We start from the raw sequence: 21,003 nt of genomic DNA on the forward strand, positions 1-21,003 counted from the left end.
TGATGATTACAATAGATATGGCTATGTCTACTTAATCAAGCATAAGTCAGAAACTTTTGAAAAGTTCAAAGAGTTTAAGCAAGAAGTGCATAATCAATCGGGCAGGAAGATAAAGATGTTGTGATCCGATCGTGGAGGAGAGTATCTTAGTATCGAGTTCCATGGCTATCTTAAGGAATATGGAATTTTTTTCCCAATTGACGCCACCTAGGACACCACAGCTTAATGGTGTGGCTGAGAGGCGCAATAGAACCTTGCTCTACATGGTTCGTTCCATAATGAGTCGAGCTTTGTTACCTATCTCATTCTGGGGGTATGCCTTAGAGACTGCCGCCCATATCCTTAATCTAGTCCATACCAAAAAGGTTTCCAAAACACCTCACGAGATGTGAACAGGGAGAGTTCCCACATTAGACCGCATCAAAGTTTGGGGTTGCGAGGCTTTTGTGAGAAAAGAAACTCATGACAAGCTCGAACCTTGGAGTGAGCGATGTATTTTCATTGACTACCCACAGAAATCCTTTGGAAATCTCTTCTATAGACCAAGTAACAATGTTATCTTCGTTACGAGGAGAGGAGTCTTTCGTGAGAGAGAAATCATATGTCAAGGAAACGGTGGGAGGCAAATTGACCGTGAAGAGCTTCAAGAGTCAAGCGGTGAAGGAACCTCAAACACTAGTACTCAACCCAAGGAAAAAACTTTGGTTGAGCCAATTGACTAGTCCATACCTCTGAGGCGTTCCAGTAGAGTTAGAAATACACCTGAGTTTTATGGTTTCCATATTACTACTGAAGGTGATACATTTGTCAGCGATAGCACACTGGTAAATTTGGATGAATCTAACAGCTACAAGGAAGCCATGGTAGGCCCCGAGTCCGCAAAATGGAAATAGGCTATGGACAGCGAGATTCAGTCTATATATGACAATCAAGTTTGGAACTTGGTTGACAATGTACCGAGTTGTAAGACAGTCGGGTGCAAATGGATCTTCAAGAAGAAGACCGACATGGATGCGAAAGTACAAACATATAAAGTGCGACTGGTTGCGAAGGGCTTTACTCAAACTCCGGGAGTTGATTATGATAAGACCTTCTCACGAATAGCGAAAATTAAATCTATAAGGGTTATGCTAGCCATAGCTACATTTCATGATTATGAAATATGGCAAATGGATGTCAAAACCGCTTTCCCTAATGGAAAGTTGGCCGAAGATGTTTACTTGAGTTAGCTAGAGGGTTTTGTCAATGAAAAGCACCCTAATAGAGTGTGTAAGCTTGAGAATTCCATTTATGGATTCAAACAAGCATCTCATAGATGGAATCTTTGTTTTGACGAGAAAGTCAAAGAGTTTGGATTTTCAAGAAGCGAGGATGAGTCCTGTGTATATGTCAAAGCTAGTGGGAGTATAGTGAGCTTTTTGGAATTGTATGTTGATGACATACTGCTAATAAGAAACGACATCCCAACCTTGCAAGAGGTTAAGGCCTGGATTGGGAAGTGTTTCGCTATGAAAGACCTCGAAGAAGCTGCCTATATCCTAGGGATAAGGATATTGAGAAACAGGAGTAGAAGACTAATAGGACTTAGTCAAATCACATACTTGGACAAGGTGTTGAAGTGTTTCAGCATGGAGAACTCCAAGAAAGGTAGCCTACCTATCCTAAGCAATACCAAACTGAGTAAGACTCAAAGTCCGAGTATAGAGGCTGAGATAGCAAAATTGAGTCGAATTCCATATGCTTCTGCAGTTGGGTCGATCATGTATGCTATGACTTGTACGCACCTTGATGTGTCGTTTGCTTTGAGCTTGGTCAGCAGATATCATGGGAATCTAGGAAAGGCTCATTGGACTGCAGTTAAGAACATTCTTAAGTACCTGCGGAGGACTAAGGACTAGGTCCTTACCCTTAGTGGGAGCGATGACTTGAGAGTGACAGGGTATAGCGATGCGAGCTTTCAGAACAAAAGAGTTAATTTCCACTCTCAATTGGGCTGGGTGTTTACCCTGAATGAAGGAGTCGTAACATGGAAAAGTTTCAAGCAGGAGACTGTAGCTGATTCAACGTGCGAATCAGATGTAAAGCCCGTGTTTCTAGGCTAGGCATTAATATTGACATAATGGTCTAGGTTAACCTTTGCAACCCATTTAGAAGAAATGAAAAGGAATTATGTGAATATTATGTGAATTATGTGTTTTATGCTTAATTATTAGGGCTTAATTAATTAAGAATAAAAATAAGTGTCAAAATTAAAGTTTAAGATAAGCCCGATATCTTTACATAAAGTTGTAGTGGTCGAAACAAGGATTTCGGGGATATAAAGAATACCAAAATCCGAGTTATAACGAAGAAGTTATGACCTGTCGAAGTTTCGCGACAAAACCGGCACGGTGCTGAATGTCGTAAAAAGTGAGTTTTCGATAAACTAATTTTTAGCCTTAGTGATCTAAACGAAAGTCGTAGTATTCGTTAAACCAAGAAGTTCGATAAAAAGAACGCCCAAATCTGACTTCGTATGAGGAAGTTATGATTTTTCGAAGTTTCAGCTTAGCAGTAGACAACTAAAAACTTGAATTTTAGATCGAACGATTTTTAGCCGACACAACCTAAACGAGAATTGAAGGTCTCGTCATTAGGAGCACAACGGTAAAAAGTATGACGAAAACGGACGTCGGATGAAGAAGTTATGATTTTTTAACGGATTTCCTGTCCCGGTCTTTTAAAAATAATAATATAAAAATTTTAATTCAAAATTAGCCGACGAAGTCTAAACGGAAGTTGTAGAGCGTAATTTTAGCTACGCGTGCATATAAAGAACGTAAAAAACGGAGCTCGTATGCGAAAGTTATGAATTTTAGAAGATTTTGGCACAAAATTCGAGAAATTTCGCATAGATATACTTCACCCGGAAGTGCCATGTGTCCTCGCTTCGCATGTGCCACGTATCCGGAACCTGCTGAGTCACCGAAGCCACCTGGAAAGACGTGTTGCCTTCCCTCGCATGCAAGACTGCCCCGTGTCGCCCGTGTCCTCTTCTGATTCGACCGAAGGGAGGCCCAATCCGAAGCTCGTAGCTGGACCGAGCCTCGCACCGCCTAGCCTCCGAACCTTGCATGTGAACCAGTACACCGCGGTCCAATCAGAAGCTGCGACCGAGCCCCTCACACGCGCAACCCTCGTGCGAGCCTTCCCTGCGAACCCTCGGATCTGCGAGGCGTGGCTCCTTCTCAGCCGTCCGATCAGAAGCTCTTCCCTATAAATAGAAGGCGGCGAGCCTTCTCAGATATTTTTAAGAAATTGCCATATTTAACCCATAAACCCATATTTTCTTCATCTTAACATCCTGCAAAGCCCCGATATCGATTTTAAAGCCCGGAATACTCCACGAAGTGCCCGAGAAACCCGGAAAATTTATCTTTTCGGTTTCGAAGCCCAACTTTTGCAAAGCCCGGTTTCTCAATAAAACTCCCGGTTTTATTAGAAACGATCGTTTTAGGAAACGAATTGCTGCCCGATTATCATCAAATCATGTGAGTGTATAGTCACTTTCATTTTACACATAGATATGAAGTATTTACCTTATAATACGTGCTATGTGTAGATATATTAATTATTTATTTGAGGTAATTGTTGAGTTGATGTTTTATACAAGTTTTAAACTATATAAGTATTTTTATCTACAAATATGTTGGGTAGAACATGGGTAGATAGTGATGTGTGATAAAATAAAATTAAGGAGAGGCCTCGATGAGTTTTGATATGCAGTCATCTAGCGGAGTTTGGATGACGACCACGGACATTCTAGACAGTCCAGTGGGAAACATTAGCAGGTCTGCAACCTGTAGGTGTTAATGAACTGAGAGTGTTCATTCGTTGTACTCCATCCCCTCATGGTTGCCTTTAGGACATGTATGGCTGGGGAAACCCCTTAGCAGTAGTGTCCATCTCGATGATATTCTTTAGGCTAGGTCCCTTGTGATAAGTGTTTAGTGACATAAAGTAAGGATAACGGGAATGGGTAATCAGGGTTATTGTTGATTGATGAACTTAGTAAGTTTATTATTATTGTGGGTTGAAAACCCTATATGCTCACCAGGCTCCAAGCCTGACCCACTCAGCTTTTTATGTTACAGGTAGTGGACCCTGAGCATAGTCGGAGGACAATAAGGGATTTTTGGATTATAGGTCAGTAGTTGTAAATAACTGTTGAAAGGCTTATAATGTCTTGTTTATGCTTTTGATCTGTATCGGAACATGACATCCCGAGGTTTTGATATGAAATGAAACTATACATTTCCTAAAGAAAGTTTTGATAAAATTTTATCATGTTTTGTTTTGGGAACAAATTCCGCAACATCTTTTAAAAAGATTTCTCTGGTTTTATTATAAAAAGCATAAATTAAATCGGTCTTTTCTGGCCAAGAAATTAGGGGATGTCACATCAGAGTACATATCAGCAAGCGAAGCATCGAAGGAGGCGATATGGTTGAAAAACTTCATTGGAGACCTTGGAGTCATTTCATCCATAAAGGATCCTGTGGAGATTTTCTACGATAATGAAGGGGGGGTTGCCTTAACCAAGGAACCGAGAAATCATGGTAGATCCAGACATATCGACAGAAATTACCACTTCATAAGACATCAAGTAGAAGAAGGGTACCTCTTGGTAAAGGGGATATCATTAGAGGACAACCCAACATATCCTCTTACAAATGGACTGACTTGGGTTAAGCACTTGCAGCATGCAAGGGGCATTGGGCTAATGGACGATATTAGTTTTAGTGATTAGATAAACCAAAACTTGTAATAGCTAAATTGTAATTTACATTTGATGATTGAATAAAAGGAGTTTTATTTATGAGTAAAGTTACTGTCTTGTGCTAATTATTTACTATTGTTTCACTTTGCATGTTTTGACTTCCAGAATAATAAGACTTATTCAAACTATCCACAGTCGATCATACGTTGGAAGTAAGTATGAAAGAATACTATCATGATTTGGCTTGTAGATTGTCTAAGGAGTTAGACATAACAACAATTTGCTACACCATTCATGAGTACTTCTGAAATAAGATTTGAGTATTTGATTCAACCCGTGCTCACCTGAATTACTTCATGGAATTTATCACGAGTAATTGTGAGATGATAATATCATATAGTCTTCAAACCAAGATATATGAGTTGTTGACTACGAGTTGGTTGTGCATTGATGGCGCAAAAACACATCAGTAACTTGATGTTATAAAACGTGTCGTTGTGCATGATTTGATAAGTAGTTAGTACAAGCATATAATGTCAAAGTTTATCTGTTCCTTTTATCCTAAGAGGATTAAAAGCAATATCTTGGGCCCCTTGATGATTCTATTTTGACTTATGTGTCGGGCCCGGTCAGAACTAAATTGATGTGTTCAGCTACGATCTATGTCATACGAATCGGATATCACGAAACAAACTGCTGGACAATAAAGTATGAAATTGTTCCATGTATTTGTCCAGCTGATATCTTGAGAATAGAGGAATATATGATCCCTTATATATAGGATGCGTCACTGACTGGATCAGAGTTGACAGCGACTTTTGAAAGCTTACGATTGCTAAGTCGGATCCTGAAGTTACATTGGCAGCTATAGTTATTAGACTTATCTAAGTGGGAGACTATTGGATTTGGTGTCTAAGCCCATAACTATAACTAGTATGTACTTGACGCGATAATAGCATGGTCCTTTTTGGGCTGCCTTCACCGGTGCAATTTGATAGGATGGACTTTTGAGAACAAGATTATTAATGATTTATTAATATATTACAAGTATAATATATTAACCTAGACTTGTGCGCCTCCTCCATCAGAACCTGACACACACCGCCCCAGTACGGAACCCATACTCTCCGATGAAGAGTCAACAATCTGCGACTATCATAATCGAAGGAAGCCACTTGACCCACAATACACTCGCTCTTCCGATGCCCTTCCTTCATAGCCTCGATCTGAGCCTCACAAATCCGCTCCAATTGCGAAGTAATCACGGTCATCTTCAAACATATATCCCTGATCGGAGCCGCGACCTGCTTATGGCTAAAAGCATCTGCCACCACATTGGCCTTCCCTAGGTGATAAAGGATCTCACAATTATAATCTTTCACCACATCCAACCGTCGATGTTGCCTCATATTTAGATTTAGCTGATCCATCAGATACCATAGGCTCTTATGATCCGTATACATGGTACGTTAGACCCCACAGAGGTAATGTCGCCAAATCATGAGGGAAAAACCACAGCCCCCAGCTCCAAATCATGCGTCGGATAATTCGCCTGATGAAGCTTCAACTGCCTCAAAGTGTAAGAGATAACGCGATCCATTTACATCAACATTGTCCCCAAACCCGTGATCAACGCATCACAACAAACCACAAAATCCACAAAACCCTCTGACAGGGTGAAAATCGGTACCTCACACAACCACTGTCTCAAGGTCTCAAAAGTTGCTTGTTGCTCTGGCCCCTAGCAAAAAGTGACCGTCTTCTTTGTCAACCGAGTCAAAGGAAAAACTATCTTGGAGATATTTTGGATGAATCTCCGATACTAACCTTCTAAACCAAGGAAACTCCAAATATCAGATGGAGACCTCAGAACATCCTATCGCATCACGGCCTCGACCTTGGCTGGATCGACCAGAATACTATCTTGGTTGACAATGTGCGCTAGAAACTGCACCTCGTGCAACCATGACTTACACTTGGAGAACTTTGCAAAAAGTCTCACCCTCCTCAAAGTCTCCATCACCTCCCTCAAGTGCTCCTCGTGCTGCTCCTAGGCCTTAGAATAGACCAAGATATCATCAATGAATACAATCACATACCGATCTATCATCGGCCTGCACATGCAGTTCATGAGATCCATGAATGCGGATGGAGCATTGGTGAGCCCAAAGTCATCACTACGAGCTCGTAATGACCATAACAAGTCCGGAAAGCTATCTTATGCACATCCTTGTCTCTAACACCCATCTGATGATAACCCGAACACAAATGAATCTTGAAAAACCGAGATGCACCCTGAAGCTGGTCAAATAGATCATTAATCCTCGGGAGTGGATAACAGTTCTTCACCATTACCTTATTCAGCTCCCGTTAGTCAATGCACATACGGTGAGACCCAGCTTCATCTTCACAAATAAGATCAGTGATCCTCATAGCGAACTGCCCGGTCAAATGAATACCTTGTCTAACAGCTCCTATAGCTGTGGAGATAACTCCTGCATCTCAGGAGGAACCAACCAATACGATGCTTTGGCTATTGGAGCAGCACCAGGAACCAGATCAATCTTGAACTCAACCTGCCTCTCTGGAGGCGCCTTAGGTAAATCCTTTGGGAACACGTGCGGACACTCCCGCACAATCGGCGCATCATCCACAGTCGCCTTACCCTTATCCCGTGTATCCATAACATAGGCGACAAATCCAGAACAACCCTTCTGAATATTGCGTGTGTCCCTCGTTACTAAACATAAAATTGGCCCATGTTGAGCTCTCTCTCCATGAACCACTAGCTCTCCCCTATTTGGGGTTCGAATCCTAACTAACTGCTGCTCACAATCGATCACTGCCCCATTAGGGCTCAACCAATCCATACCCACAATAACCTTGTTCTGTAACAACTCAAATTTTTCAAACAAATTTTTCATTTTTAAAACATAATTAATTCCATTTTAAACAAGGCATAAGTAGTTAAGTACTCTGTCAAATACATTTATTCAAAATCCCAAGATCATAAAGACAACCTTCAGTGTGTATCGATCATGCCGGCGCCTTCCCACGGTCCTCGCTAGTACCTGAAATACATGCACAACAACTGTAAGCATAAATGCTTAGTGAGTTCCCCAATATACAACTTACGCACATACGCCTTTCCAGGCCCGACCTTCCGGTCCATGTGTCTCAGGGGACTTCCGTCCCTGCTGGGTAAACCTTCCGGCCTTACCCACGCCGACCTTCCGGTCCATCACACATCATATCGCCTTCCGGCCCATAATATAATCGCCTTCCGGCCCATAACATACATAGCACACATAACAAATAACTTACCACATATAGCATACATATCACATATCATATCCGACCTTCCGGTCACACAGTCAAACCCTTCCGGGTACAGTATAGTGAGAAGACTCACCTCGTAAACGCTGAAAGCTAGCAACTCCTGAACTCACTCGTGCACAATCCAACGAGCTACAACCCTCCTATAACATTACATATCTCATTAGCACTCATATCTTCTAAGTGTGACTATCCCTAAGAAGTCAGACTTAGTTCAACTCTGGTCAACGGTCAACGGTCAGCTCGACCGGACTCGGCGAGTACCTTGGCGACTCGGCGAGTCTAGCCGTCCTCCAACTTTCTGAGATTCCTTATCTACTCGTCGAGCACCCTCCTCGACCCGACGAGTTACTCCTGGAAGAATCGTGGGGCCACCCCGACTCCACTCGCCGGGTCTGAAGAACAACTCGACGAGTCCCAATGAATCTTCAAGCTACTCGCCGAGTCTGTTCATCGGACTCGGCGAGTCCACACCATGCAGTCGATCAAACTGCTTCCTGAGGTAGGTCTCGTCCCGAAATACACATGCATGGGACCTTCTGGACCTCTAAAGGTCCTACTACAAGATTATAGTCGTTGGGTAACAAGGCACTAATTCATTTAATCACCAAATGGGTTCTCTAAACCCTAAACTCATAAACACATCAAACAACAGAAGGGAATCCGAAATATTACCTGGAATATGTCCTCTCTGTGCCTCCAATCCGCAGAACTCGAATCCCTTTCTGTTCCTTTAGCCAAAACCCTTCTCCTCCTTGCCCAACAATTTCTTCAAGCCCTAATATCCTCCAATCTTGCTCTAGATGTCCACAGCCGTTTACGGTTCCTCTCAGTCGACTAAAGACGGACAATGACGGCCTATAAGAGCATTAAATACGATCCAAAACTGAACGGTTAGGGTTTCTGCTGAACAGCGTCGACTCGCCGAGTCCATGTCTGGACTCGTCGAGTCCAGTCGCGGACCCGCGACCAAGTCTGCGATCCTACTCGGCGAGTCTAGGCTCCAACTCGCCGAGTCCCCTCTTAAACCACCCAAAAACATAGTTAAACAATACCTGAGATTTCGGGCTGTTACAACTCTCCCTCACTTGGATTAGACTTCGCCCTCGAAGTCTCATTTTGCAAATAGTTCCGGATGTTGCTCCCGCATCTCACGTTCCGGCTCCCAAGTCATTTCCGATCCCTTACGGTGTTGCCATTGAACCAACACCAGAGGTACTTCCTTGTTCCTCAGAACCTTGATCTTCCGATCCTTGATCGCCACTGGTCTCTCCGCGTAATTCAGGCTTGCATCCACCTGAATATCCTCCAATGGAACCACTGCCGACTCATCGGCTATGCACTTCCTCAACTGCGACACATGAAAAGTGTCATGAATCTGACCCAACTCTGCTGGTAACTCCAACCGGTAGGCTACCCGACCTATCCTTGCATTCACACGAAATGGCCCAATATACCGGGGCCCCAATTTGCCTCTCTTCCTGAACCGAATCACTCCTTTCCAAGGAGAGACCTTCAGGAGAACGAAGTCACCGACCTGAAATTCAAGCTCAGATCGGCGCCTGTCTGCATAACTCTTCTGTCGGCTCTGGGCAGTCAATAACCTTTGTCTCACTCGCTGAATCTGCTCTGTCGTCTGGAGCACGATCTCCGTGCTGCCCATCACCCTCTGTCCCACCTCTCCCCAGCAAATGGGGGTCCGACACCTCCTACCATACAACAGCTCGAAAGGTGGCATACCAATGCTCGAATGATGGCTGTTGTTGTAGGAGAACTCTGCCAATGGTAAATACGCATCCCAACTACTCCCGAAGTCTAATACACACGCTCGGAGCATGTCCTCCAGCGTCTGAATCGTCCGCTCGCTCTGACCATCTGTCTGGGGATGGTATGCGGTACTAAAATGCAATTTAGTACCCAACTCCTCATGGAATTTCTTCCAGAATCTGGAAGTAAAGCGCACATCACGGTCTGACACAATCGAGATCGGCACCCCGTGCCGAGATACCACCTCTCTCACATATATCTGCGCCAACTTCTCCGCTGAAGAACTTTCACTGATGGCAAGGAAGTGTGCACTCTTCGTCAACCTATCCACGATCACCCAAATTGCGTCAACTCCTCTAGCAGTCCTCGGCAATTTGGTGATAAAATCCGTAGTGATCTGTTCCCACTTCCACTCGGGGATCTCCAATGGCTGTAACTTGCCATGCGGTCTCTGATGCTCGGCCTTAACCCTACGGCAGGTCAAGCACCTCTCAACGAACCATGCCACGTCCCTCTTCATACAGGGCCACCAATATTCTTTCCTCAAATCCAAATACATCTTTGTAGCACCGGGATGAATCGAGAATTTCGATCTATGAGCCTCTTCCATCAACGTAGTACGCGTACCGCCCGCGAACGGTACCCAGACCCGACCCTGAAACGTCATAAGCCCTCGACTATCCTTAACAAGCTCTGAGATTAACCCCACAACCCGCTCTTTCTTCTGCATTTCTGGTCGTACAGCCTCAGCCTGTGCCCTACGAATATCATCCAATACAGGAGTCATCACAGTCAGTCTCAAACATACGTCTCGCAATGGAGTGCTCTCCGCCCTGCGGCTCAATGCATCGGCTACCACATTAGCCTTGCCTGGGTGGTACAGGATTTCACAATCATAATCCTTGACCACATCCAACCACCTCCTCTGACGCATATTTAGGTTGGGCTGATCCATCAAATACTTCAAACTCTTATGGTCCGTGTAAATCGTACATCAAACCCCGTACAAGTAGTGACGCCAAATCTTGAGAGCGAACACTACTGCCCCCAACTCTAAATCATGCGTGGGATATCTCGCCTCATGAGGCTTCAGCTGCCTCGACGCATAAGCTATTACATGACCCCTCTGCATCAACACTGCACCCAATCCCGAAATCGATGCGTCGCAATATACCACGAAATCTTCCATCCCTTCTGGGAGGGCTAATACCGGGGCTTCGCACAATCTCTGGCGAAGTGTCTCAAAGGAGGTCTGCTGCTCGGGCCCCCATGAGAATGCCACACCCTTCCGGGTCAATCTGGTGAGTGGCACTGCGATCTTGGAGAAATCCTTGATAAATCTCCGATAATACCCTGCCAACCCAAGGAAACTTCTGATCTCAGAGGGTGACTTCGGCACCTCCCAACTCATCACCGCCTCAACCTTGGTTGGATCGACCAATATCCCTTTCTGATTAACCACATGTCCTAGAAACTGGACCTCCCGCAACCAGAAGTCACATTTGGAGAACTTTGCATAAAGCTTCTCCGTCCTCAATACCTCCAGGACCTCCCTCAATTGCTCCTCATGCTGCTCTCTAGATCTCGAATACACCAGAATGTCGTCGATAAATACGATCACTGACCGATCCAACATCGGCCTGCAAACCCTGTTCATGAGATCCATGAACACAGCCGGGGCATTTGTGAGTCCAAAAGGCATCACCACAAACTCATAATGCCCATATCGCGTCCTAAACGCTGTCTTCTGGACGTCTTCATCCCGTACTCTCACCTGATGGTATCCTGACCTCAGATCGATCTTGGAAAACCAAGATGCTCCCTGCAACTGATCGAATAAATCATCGATCCTCGGCAACGGGTAACGGTTCTTGACCGTTAACTTGTTCAACTCCCGGTAATCAATGCACATCCGGTGTGAACCATCCTTCTTTTTGACGAACAGAATAGGTGCTCCCCATGGCGAGCTGCTCGGTCGAATGAATCCCTTCCCCAGCAACTCCTGGAGTTGCGAGGACAACTCTTGCATCTCTGGAGGTGCAAGACGATAGGGCACTTTAGCAATAGGCGCGGCCCCCGGAACCAGATCGATACTAAACTCTACTTGCCTCACAGGAGGTACTCCCGGCAACTCCTCGGGAAAAACATCTGAAAACTCGCACACCACAGGAACTTCCTCAACTGTTTTCGGTCTCTCAGCGATCTCCCGCGTATCCAACACATACGCCACAAAACCCTTACAGCCCTGCTGTAGACACTGCCTCGCCCTAGCGGCCGAACAAAAAGCTGATCCCGAACGGGTACCCTCGCCGTACACCGAAAGAACTCCCCCCCTAGGGTCTCGTATAGTCACCAACTGACGCTCACAGTCGATGACCGCGCCGAATCGGCTCAGCCAGTCCATGCCCACGATGACACAGACATCCCCCATCACGATAGGAACCAGATCAATTGGGAATCCAACCCCGAAAATCTCTAGTACACACCCCCGAAGAACCTCCGTAGCACAAATCACCTTCTCGTCAGCTATAGAAACTCTCAAAGGTCGACTCAACGACTCACGACTAACGCCGATATGCTGACTAAAGGCTAAGGACACAAAGGACCTACTCGCACCTGAGTCAAATAACACTAAGGCAGGCACAGAGTTCACAAGGAAAGTACCTACGCGCATAATAACATAAGCATAACATATCGACATTAAAATAATTACGTGAATTACAACATACCTGCCACAACATCGGGCGCAACGCGGACCTCTTCCGCAGTCAGTTGAAAGGCTCTTCCCCGAGCCCTCGGGGCCTCGGCCTTCACCGGTCGAGTCGCAGTAACTCCGGCAGCAGGTGCAGATCCCTGAAGAAGCTGAGGGCACTCGGCCTTCCTATGGCCAGTCTGGTTGCAATGAAAGCAAACCGTAAATCCCTTGGGACACTCCCTAGCAATGTGCCCCTCCTTGCCACACTTGTAGCAAGCACCAGATCGACATACTCCATCATGACTCTTGCCGCACTTCCCGCAAGTGCGACTCTTCGAACCTCCCGTCCTCGAATCAGCGGATTTGGTCCGCTTGGCTGCCGGCTGGAACTGAGCCGGTCGCCGGTCCACCCGCTGAATCTCAGCCTCCTCCCGAGCCTGGGTCTCCAACTCGATCTCACGCTTCCTGGCATTCGCCTGAAGCTCAGCAAAAGTATGGTAAGTGGAGTTTGACACAAACTCCCGAATATCCCTCCTCAAGACACCCAAGTATCGGCTCATCCGAGCCTGCTCCGAGGACACCAGCTCAGGGCAAAACATCGCCCTCTCATGAAACTTCCGTGTAATCACCGCAACAGAATCGGTACCCTGCTTGAGGGTTAAGAACTCCTGTACCAATCGTTCCCTCTCCACCGGGGGAACGTACTCATCCCTGAACATGGCAGTAAACCCCTCCCATGTCACCGCTGTAGTCTCTGTCAAAGTGAAATTCGCTGTCACGAACTTCCACCAGTCCTTCGCTCCCAGGCGGAGCTGGTTCAAAGCGAACCGTACCCTCAGGTGCTCCGGGCATGAACAAGTGTAGAAGCACCCCTCTATATCCGCGATCCACCTCATCGCAGCAATCGGATCCTGCGTCCCATCGAACTCCGGTGGCTTCGTGTTGCTGAACTCTCGGAACAGCAACGAATCACCTCCCTGTGGCCTAGCAGCGGCCACAGCTGTGGTAGCTGCAGCGGTTGCAGCCTCAGTCAACGCGGCGTACCGCTCATCAAATGTCTCCATCAGGGTGGTCTTAATAGACCCAAACATCTCCGGGATCTCAGCCCGGATCGCCGCCGCCACCTCCTCGTGAATCATCTGACGAATATCCTCGTCACTCACACCGCTCGTACTCGCTCCGTGGCGTGGTCTAACCATGATGTCTCTGAAATACAACATAAAACTATCAGAGACTCCATCAAGTGTAATTGCACTCGATAACGCGACCCTACCCCGTCCCCGATATCCAGGGATTCTTACTTGGGTTTCCCACTGACCCGGTGTCTTCGGTAGTACGGGCCCAATACTACCGACCACACCGCATCAGTGTTCTTCCCAAGTTCTCCTCCCCAAACTCCGGATAGTGAGTACTCTACTTCTGATATGCACTATCTACCCGCATACTAGCAAAGCATCTCATATAAGCAAACTTCCCTAGACTAAGGCATCACAAATCAGGCCACTCTAGTCCTATCATGAATACCTAGTCTTCTAGCATGCATAGCAATTCACATCATATAATATTGTAAGGTATTCTGGGGATCATTACCGTTCGGGCGCTGACTGATCGTACACACTGCTTCTTTCTTGCTTACCTCAAACCATTTACAAAATTTTATGCCTTTATTTGAAAAGTTTTCCTCAACTCCTCGGTTTGAGTTCAGTTACCCCCGAAGGTGCACCCGAATCCCTCAAACCAAGGCTCTGATACCAATTGTAACAACTCAAAATTTTCAAACAAATTTTTCATTTTTAAAACATAATTAATTCCATTTTAAACAAGGCATAAGTAGTTAAGTACTCTGTCAAATACATTTATTCAAAATCCCAAGATCATAAAGACAACCTTCAGTGTGTATCGATCATGCCGGCGCCTTCCCACGGTCCTCGCTAGTACCTGAAATACATGCACAACAACTGTAAGCATAAATGCTTAGTGAGTTCCCCAATATACAACTTACGCACATACGCCTTTCCAGGCCCGACCTTCCGGTCCATGTGTCTCAGGGGACTTCCGTCCCTGCTGGGTAAACCTTCCGGCCTTACCCACGCCGACCTTCCGGTCCATCACACATCATATCGCCTTCCGGCCCATAACATACATAGCACACATAACAAATAACTTACCACATATAGCATACATATCACATATCATATCCGACCTTCCGGTCACACAGTCAAACCCTTCCGGGTACAGTATAGTGAGAAGACTCACCTCGTAAACGCTGAAAGCTAGCAACTCCTGAACTCACTCGTGCACAATCCAACGAGCTACAACCCTCCTATAACATTACGTATCTCATTAGCACTCATATCTTCTAAGTGTGACTATCCCTAAGAAGTCAGACTTAGTTCAACTCTGGTCAACGGTCAACGGTCAGCTCGACCAGACTCGGCGAGTACCTTGGCGACTCGGCAAGTCTAGCCGTCCTCCAACTTTCTGAGATTCCTTATCTACTCGTCGAGCACCCTCCTCGACCCGACGAGTTACTCCTGGAAGAATCGTGGGGCCACCCCGACTCCACTCGCCGGGTCTGAAGAACAACTCGACGAGTCCCAGTGAATCTTCAAGCTACTCGCCGAGTCTGTTCATCGGACTCGGCGAGTCCACACCATGCAGTCGATCAAACTGCTTCCTGAGGTAGGTCTCGTCCCGAAATACACATGCATGGGACCTTCTGGACCTCTAAAGGTCCTACTACAAGATTATAGTCGTTGGGTAACAAGGCACTAATTCATTTAATCACCAAATGGGTTCTCTAAACCCTAAACTCATAAACACATCAAACAACAGAAGGGAATCCGAAATATTACCTGGAATATGTCCTCTCTGTGCCTCCAATCCGCAGAACTCGAATCCCTTTCTGTTCCTTTAGCCAAAACCCTTCTCCTCCTTGCCCAACAATTTCTTCAAGCCCTAATATCCTCCAATCTTGCTCTAGATGTCCACAGCCGTTTAGGGTTCCTCTCAGTCGACTAAAGACGGACAATGACGGCCTATAAGAGCATTAAATACGATCCAAAACTGAACGGTTAGGGTTTCTGCTGAACAGTGTCGACTCGCCGAGTCCATGTCTGGACTCGTCGAGTCCAGTCGCGGACCCGCGACCAAGTCTGCGATCCTACTCGGCGAGTCTAGGCTCCAACTCGCCGAGTCCCCTCTTAAACCACCCAAAAACATAGTTAAACAATACCTGAGATTTCGGGCTGTTACATGTTCCCACGCAAAGGAATGGAAACCAAATCAATCGGATACTGCTCGCTGAACATTTGAAGAGTACATCCCCGATGAACCCTTGCTACCCGGACATACCGATCATCTGCAATATCGAAATCTAAAGGACAATCCAGCTCCTCCGGAGCTCCAACAAACCTCTTGCTAAGTTCATGTGGAACGATCCTAAAATAAAACATATGGACATAGCAGAGATAGCTTTCATGAGGAATGGTCCTAAAATAAAACATATGGACATAAGTTGTCACACCCCCGATCAAGGTAGAACATGTTGGGAGTGCGACTAAGTTCATGGATCACAGGTAATTTTGAGGGTCAACACAAAGGTTGGTGAGTGTCATAGGTTTTCTAAAATAATGATAATTTTAATATGATATAAAAAGTATTGCCTTTGTTGTAAGTAAAATTGTGTTTGGAAATGTTTGATGAAGATAGAAATCTAAACTGTGGTTTCTAGATAATGAAATCTAGTTAAAGTTTATAGTGAAAAAGTTGTACGGATAACTAATAAGCAGACATACGGATATACGGATAAAGTTATCTTCCAAGGTTGTACTTAGCAACCACAAATACAGATAAACGGATGGAAGACAAGTATATTTCATAAGCGTCAACGTAGAAGTGTATGATACTTGTTTAGAAAGTTGATAAAATTTAAAGTATTGTACAAAAGCACATGTATGAGCCTAAGATACAAGCTCTATAACTTGTATAGATATATAAAACTATATATTTTGTGTATATATGAGGTATATTGAAACTAACAAGTTGATAACCGTCTATACAGTCATAGCACATTTGTAGTCGAAAGGTATATGTTATTTTTATTAGTTGTATCATTTTAACGACATAACATATATTATTATTGAGGTTTACAACTAGCTTGTTTACTTAAAACACATAAGCATTTAACAAATATTTCACCAACTAGCAATGTGTTTACACAAAATTATGATAGTTTATGTGTATTTTGTACGATAAATATTACTTAGTATCCCTAGTACCATGTACAGACAAGGGCCAGACATGAAACACCGGAGGGCAGGGTCATTTTAGCAATTAAGTCGTTCTGAAATCCAACAACCCTATGCGGCCCTTCAAACCAGATTCTCCGTACCATAAGTAGTAGAGTAGTAAATAATATTTTTGTGTGATTTATATTGCATAAAAATGATGATGTTATTTGTATAAACAAACATTAGGAAATATATATAATATGTATCCCCCCCCCCCCCCCCCCGAAAAATGTAAAAGTGGGTTCGTAACACTCACCTTAAAGTGTAGTTGTGGACTTGTTTCGAGAATTGACGCGAGAAACCGAGATGTGTTGTCGTGAACACGGACATTTTAACATTTTTATTTATGCTTATTTTAAAATCAGAGTATTCTTTTTCAAGAATAATATTGCGGAATTTGTTCAAAAAAAATATGATAAATATATTATCAATGCATTTCTGAAGAAATGTATTTTATGTATATTAAAACATTGGGATGTCATCGTCAATACATAAACATAAGCATAAACATACCTTACATTCATTTACACTAATGAATTATATCTTCTTTAATCTCTCAGTGTAATGTATCTTCGCATCGTTACCTGTGATACAAATAAATTGAGTGGGTCAGGTTGGGAAACCTGGTGAGTACATATGGTTTTCAACCCACAATAATATAGTTAAATTGTTTCTTCGTATAATTCATGTCAAACTATTAACCCAGTTAACTATCCCTATTTTCTTCATTTAATCTTCCTAAAGATTTATCCTAAGGGTCATCTACTATATCATATTTACCTCTCATCTTATTACATCGCATTTCCTTATATGTTTGTTCCTAAGGACTTTTCCTAAGGATCATTGCCTACATCGGATAGACAATATTGATTCGGGGATTACTCCCCCAATATGTGTCCAGTAAGGGTTAGGGTAACATCACATGAATGCGTAGTTACAACATCGTCTGAACTCGTAATTCAAAGTAAGGGTTAGAGTATCATTGCATGAATACGTAGTTACAACATCGCATGAACTCATAATTCATCACCTACATGTTATGAGTCTGCTGGTGTTTCCACATGACTGTCTAGAATAGTCTATGGTCGCCATCTATACTCTGGTAGATGACTACATCGCCACATCGCAACATCGTCTCTCAAGGTTATGGTATCTCATAATCATCTCTTATCTCACATCACCTATTCATCTTCACATATCTATTATCTCCTAGTTATCATCACCTTTCTATCATCATCTATCTCTCATCATTCTTCTACCCATATTTCCCCAATATATTTATAGGTATAAAAATACATATACAGTTTAAATCATGTAAAACCTGTATAAATCATTCATCTAGCATAGATATCAGGAATACAGATGATAAGCACGTATAGCATGTATTAATGTTAAATACTTCATATCTATGTGTAATATGAAAGAAACTATGCACTCACTTGTTAAAGTGATGATTCCAAACTCGAGCAGCACTTCGCTTATAACAATTTTATTTTCCTTCAACGAAACCTAGTATCATTACCGCTAGATTTTAGTCTAATATCTATTGCAACTATTAATGAGCGATATTGTTATATAAGTGTTAAACAATACTTTTCAAACACTATGTACAGAGATGGGCTAGACATGAAACACCGGAGGGCAGGACCATTTTTGGCATTTAAGGACTTATAAAATCCAACAACCATATGCCGCCCTTCAAACCAGATTCCCCGTACCGTGAGCAGTTAAAAGATATTATAATAAAACTTTGTATATGATGTGCATAAATTATACCTATCTAGTTTTGAATTTATAACCTAACGAACGTAACTAGCTAGAATGCACCAATGCAATGTACCTAGTCGAATTATAGAATAGTTTAGGTAAGCCGGGTGATGATCACAGGGAATGGTATTTAATTAATAAAATAACTACTAAAAGATAAACTAAGAAAAACAACTGAAATGGGGGTTTTTTCTGATTTACAAGTTCAGAAAAACTTAAATTAAAATTAAAAACTAATTACTAAAGTAAACAACTAGAAAGACGATTTCAAATCAAGAATAATGGATACTTTCGTTTAGCTTCGAATCCTCCTGTTTCTTATGGTTGATTTCAAGACAATGGATTAAGTCCTCTAGTTACCAACTAATAGTTACTAGTCATCAAGGTCAGACTAACTAGCTTAAGTCAATTATGCAAGTTAAGGACACTAAATTAATTTTAAAGGTAATTTGGACTCTGAATGATATAATCTATAGACTAAAATTCTTTGGTCAAGTCTAGTAATCGAGCAAATATTATGATCAAATACTACTCTCTAACACAGTTAAGCAACTAACTTATCGCCTATACTAGGATATGGTCAATCTCTAACTCTAGCAATTTAATGGTCATAAACAACTAGGTAAACCAAGTTCATGCAACTAACTGCAGTTTAACTACACAAAACTTGAGACAATGCAATAAAGATAGAAACTTTAACAAGCTAGGTTTAGATTTATCAAACAATATTTAAAGCAAAAACCAACTTCATCAATCCATAAAACAAGAAACCAACACACAATATTCAGGAGTTCATCTAATCTAAACGAAAGAAAAGGTTTTAGCCCATAATCACAGCTGATGAACATATAAAAAAGTTAAACTAAGTTAAATATCATTAAACTAAGCAAACCGAATGTGTAGATGCAAATCCTTGCTCCAATCGACTTCCTAGCTTCAAAATCGACCCCAAAGGTTCTTAGAAGTGTTTTTGTTGCAATACATCTCCATAAATTCACCTCCAAGTCCCCCAATTCGTCATAATGTTTGGATATATAATATTTTATATATATATATATATATATATATATATATATATATTTGCCTAAAATCTGGCCACCATAACCTGGTAAAGTCACCACGTCGTGGTCCTTGTGTTTATCTCATATTCCCCAAGCCAGTGTCAAGAATTGTGAAGATTCCATTTACCACATCGTGGTGAGATCACCACGTCGTGGTTGTCGAGAATCAGCTTTTCCTCAAAACATGAAAGTTGTCCAAAATTGTGTCTAGTTTTCAGAACATATCGAATATTGTCAATCGGAGTTACGAGTCATCAGATATGGCCAAAATACTGACGAGGGGTCAAGCTGACCAACAACATCCTTCTTGTGTCTTTTTCTTGCCTAAGCTCTTCATTCCTGCTTCCAGCTTCCACAATGCTTCCGAGAATGTCTTTTACGCTACATAACATATATTAAACATAATAAGTACCTTTTTTTCTATAATAAACATAAATATAGCTAATAATATTTAGATATTATGTAAAATATATATGTAGATATGCACATATCAATATAATTTATAATACTTAGCACATTTATTTTTTATAGGTTCATAATAACGAATTATGACTATAAATATAAGTTACACTGAAAACAGAATAATGTAGCTTAACTTACCGGGCTTTAAACGAAAACCGGGAAATTACGTGGACAACACTCCGACTCAATAAACTTCTTTCGTTACCTTTTTGACGACTCAGAGTTTCTCTGTCGCACTATAAAACTAGGAGAAATCAAACAAGAAATAAAGAAGGATTCTACAAAGAGTTTAGAGGAATGGAGTAAGGAAATATGAAGAAGTCATCCTCTACTTATGGGGTTTGATCATAGAGTAGACCCTAAGTTTCGTCCGTATCTTCAACGTATGAGCTCTATTTCTATGTTCTTTATATCCACATGTTGGTATTTACGATAACTACAAGTTTCATTTAGACCCCATCGGCTAATTCTCATTCTATCTCAGATTTACAAAACTGTATCGCATTTATTGCGCTCGAAGTGTATGGACTAAGTTTCGTCCATATCTTTAACATACAAGCTCTATTCTCGACATTATTTATATCCACGTGTTGGTATTTATGAGTGCTACAACTTCCATTTAGACTCCATCGGCTAATTCTCATTCTATCTCAGATTTACAAATCTATATCGAATTCACCGTGCTGGAAGAGTAGGGACTAAGTTTCGTCCATATCTTTCGCATACGAGCTTCTTTTTCGACTGTCATTTTATCGTTGAACTCCTATTAAAAACATCTTCATTTCTCTTTTAGATTATTTTGGCTAAAAATCGACCAATCTAAAATTTGATTTCCGAGCTGTACACTGTTACGCTAAATCTTAG

This window comes from Lactuca sativa, chromosome 8, assembly GCF_002870075.4.
Source record: "Lactuca sativa cultivar Salinas chromosome 8, Lsat_Salinas_v11, whole genome shotgun sequence".
Lineage (NCBI taxonomy): Eukaryota > Viridiplantae > Streptophyta > Magnoliopsida > Asterales > Asteraceae > Lactuca > Lactuca sativa.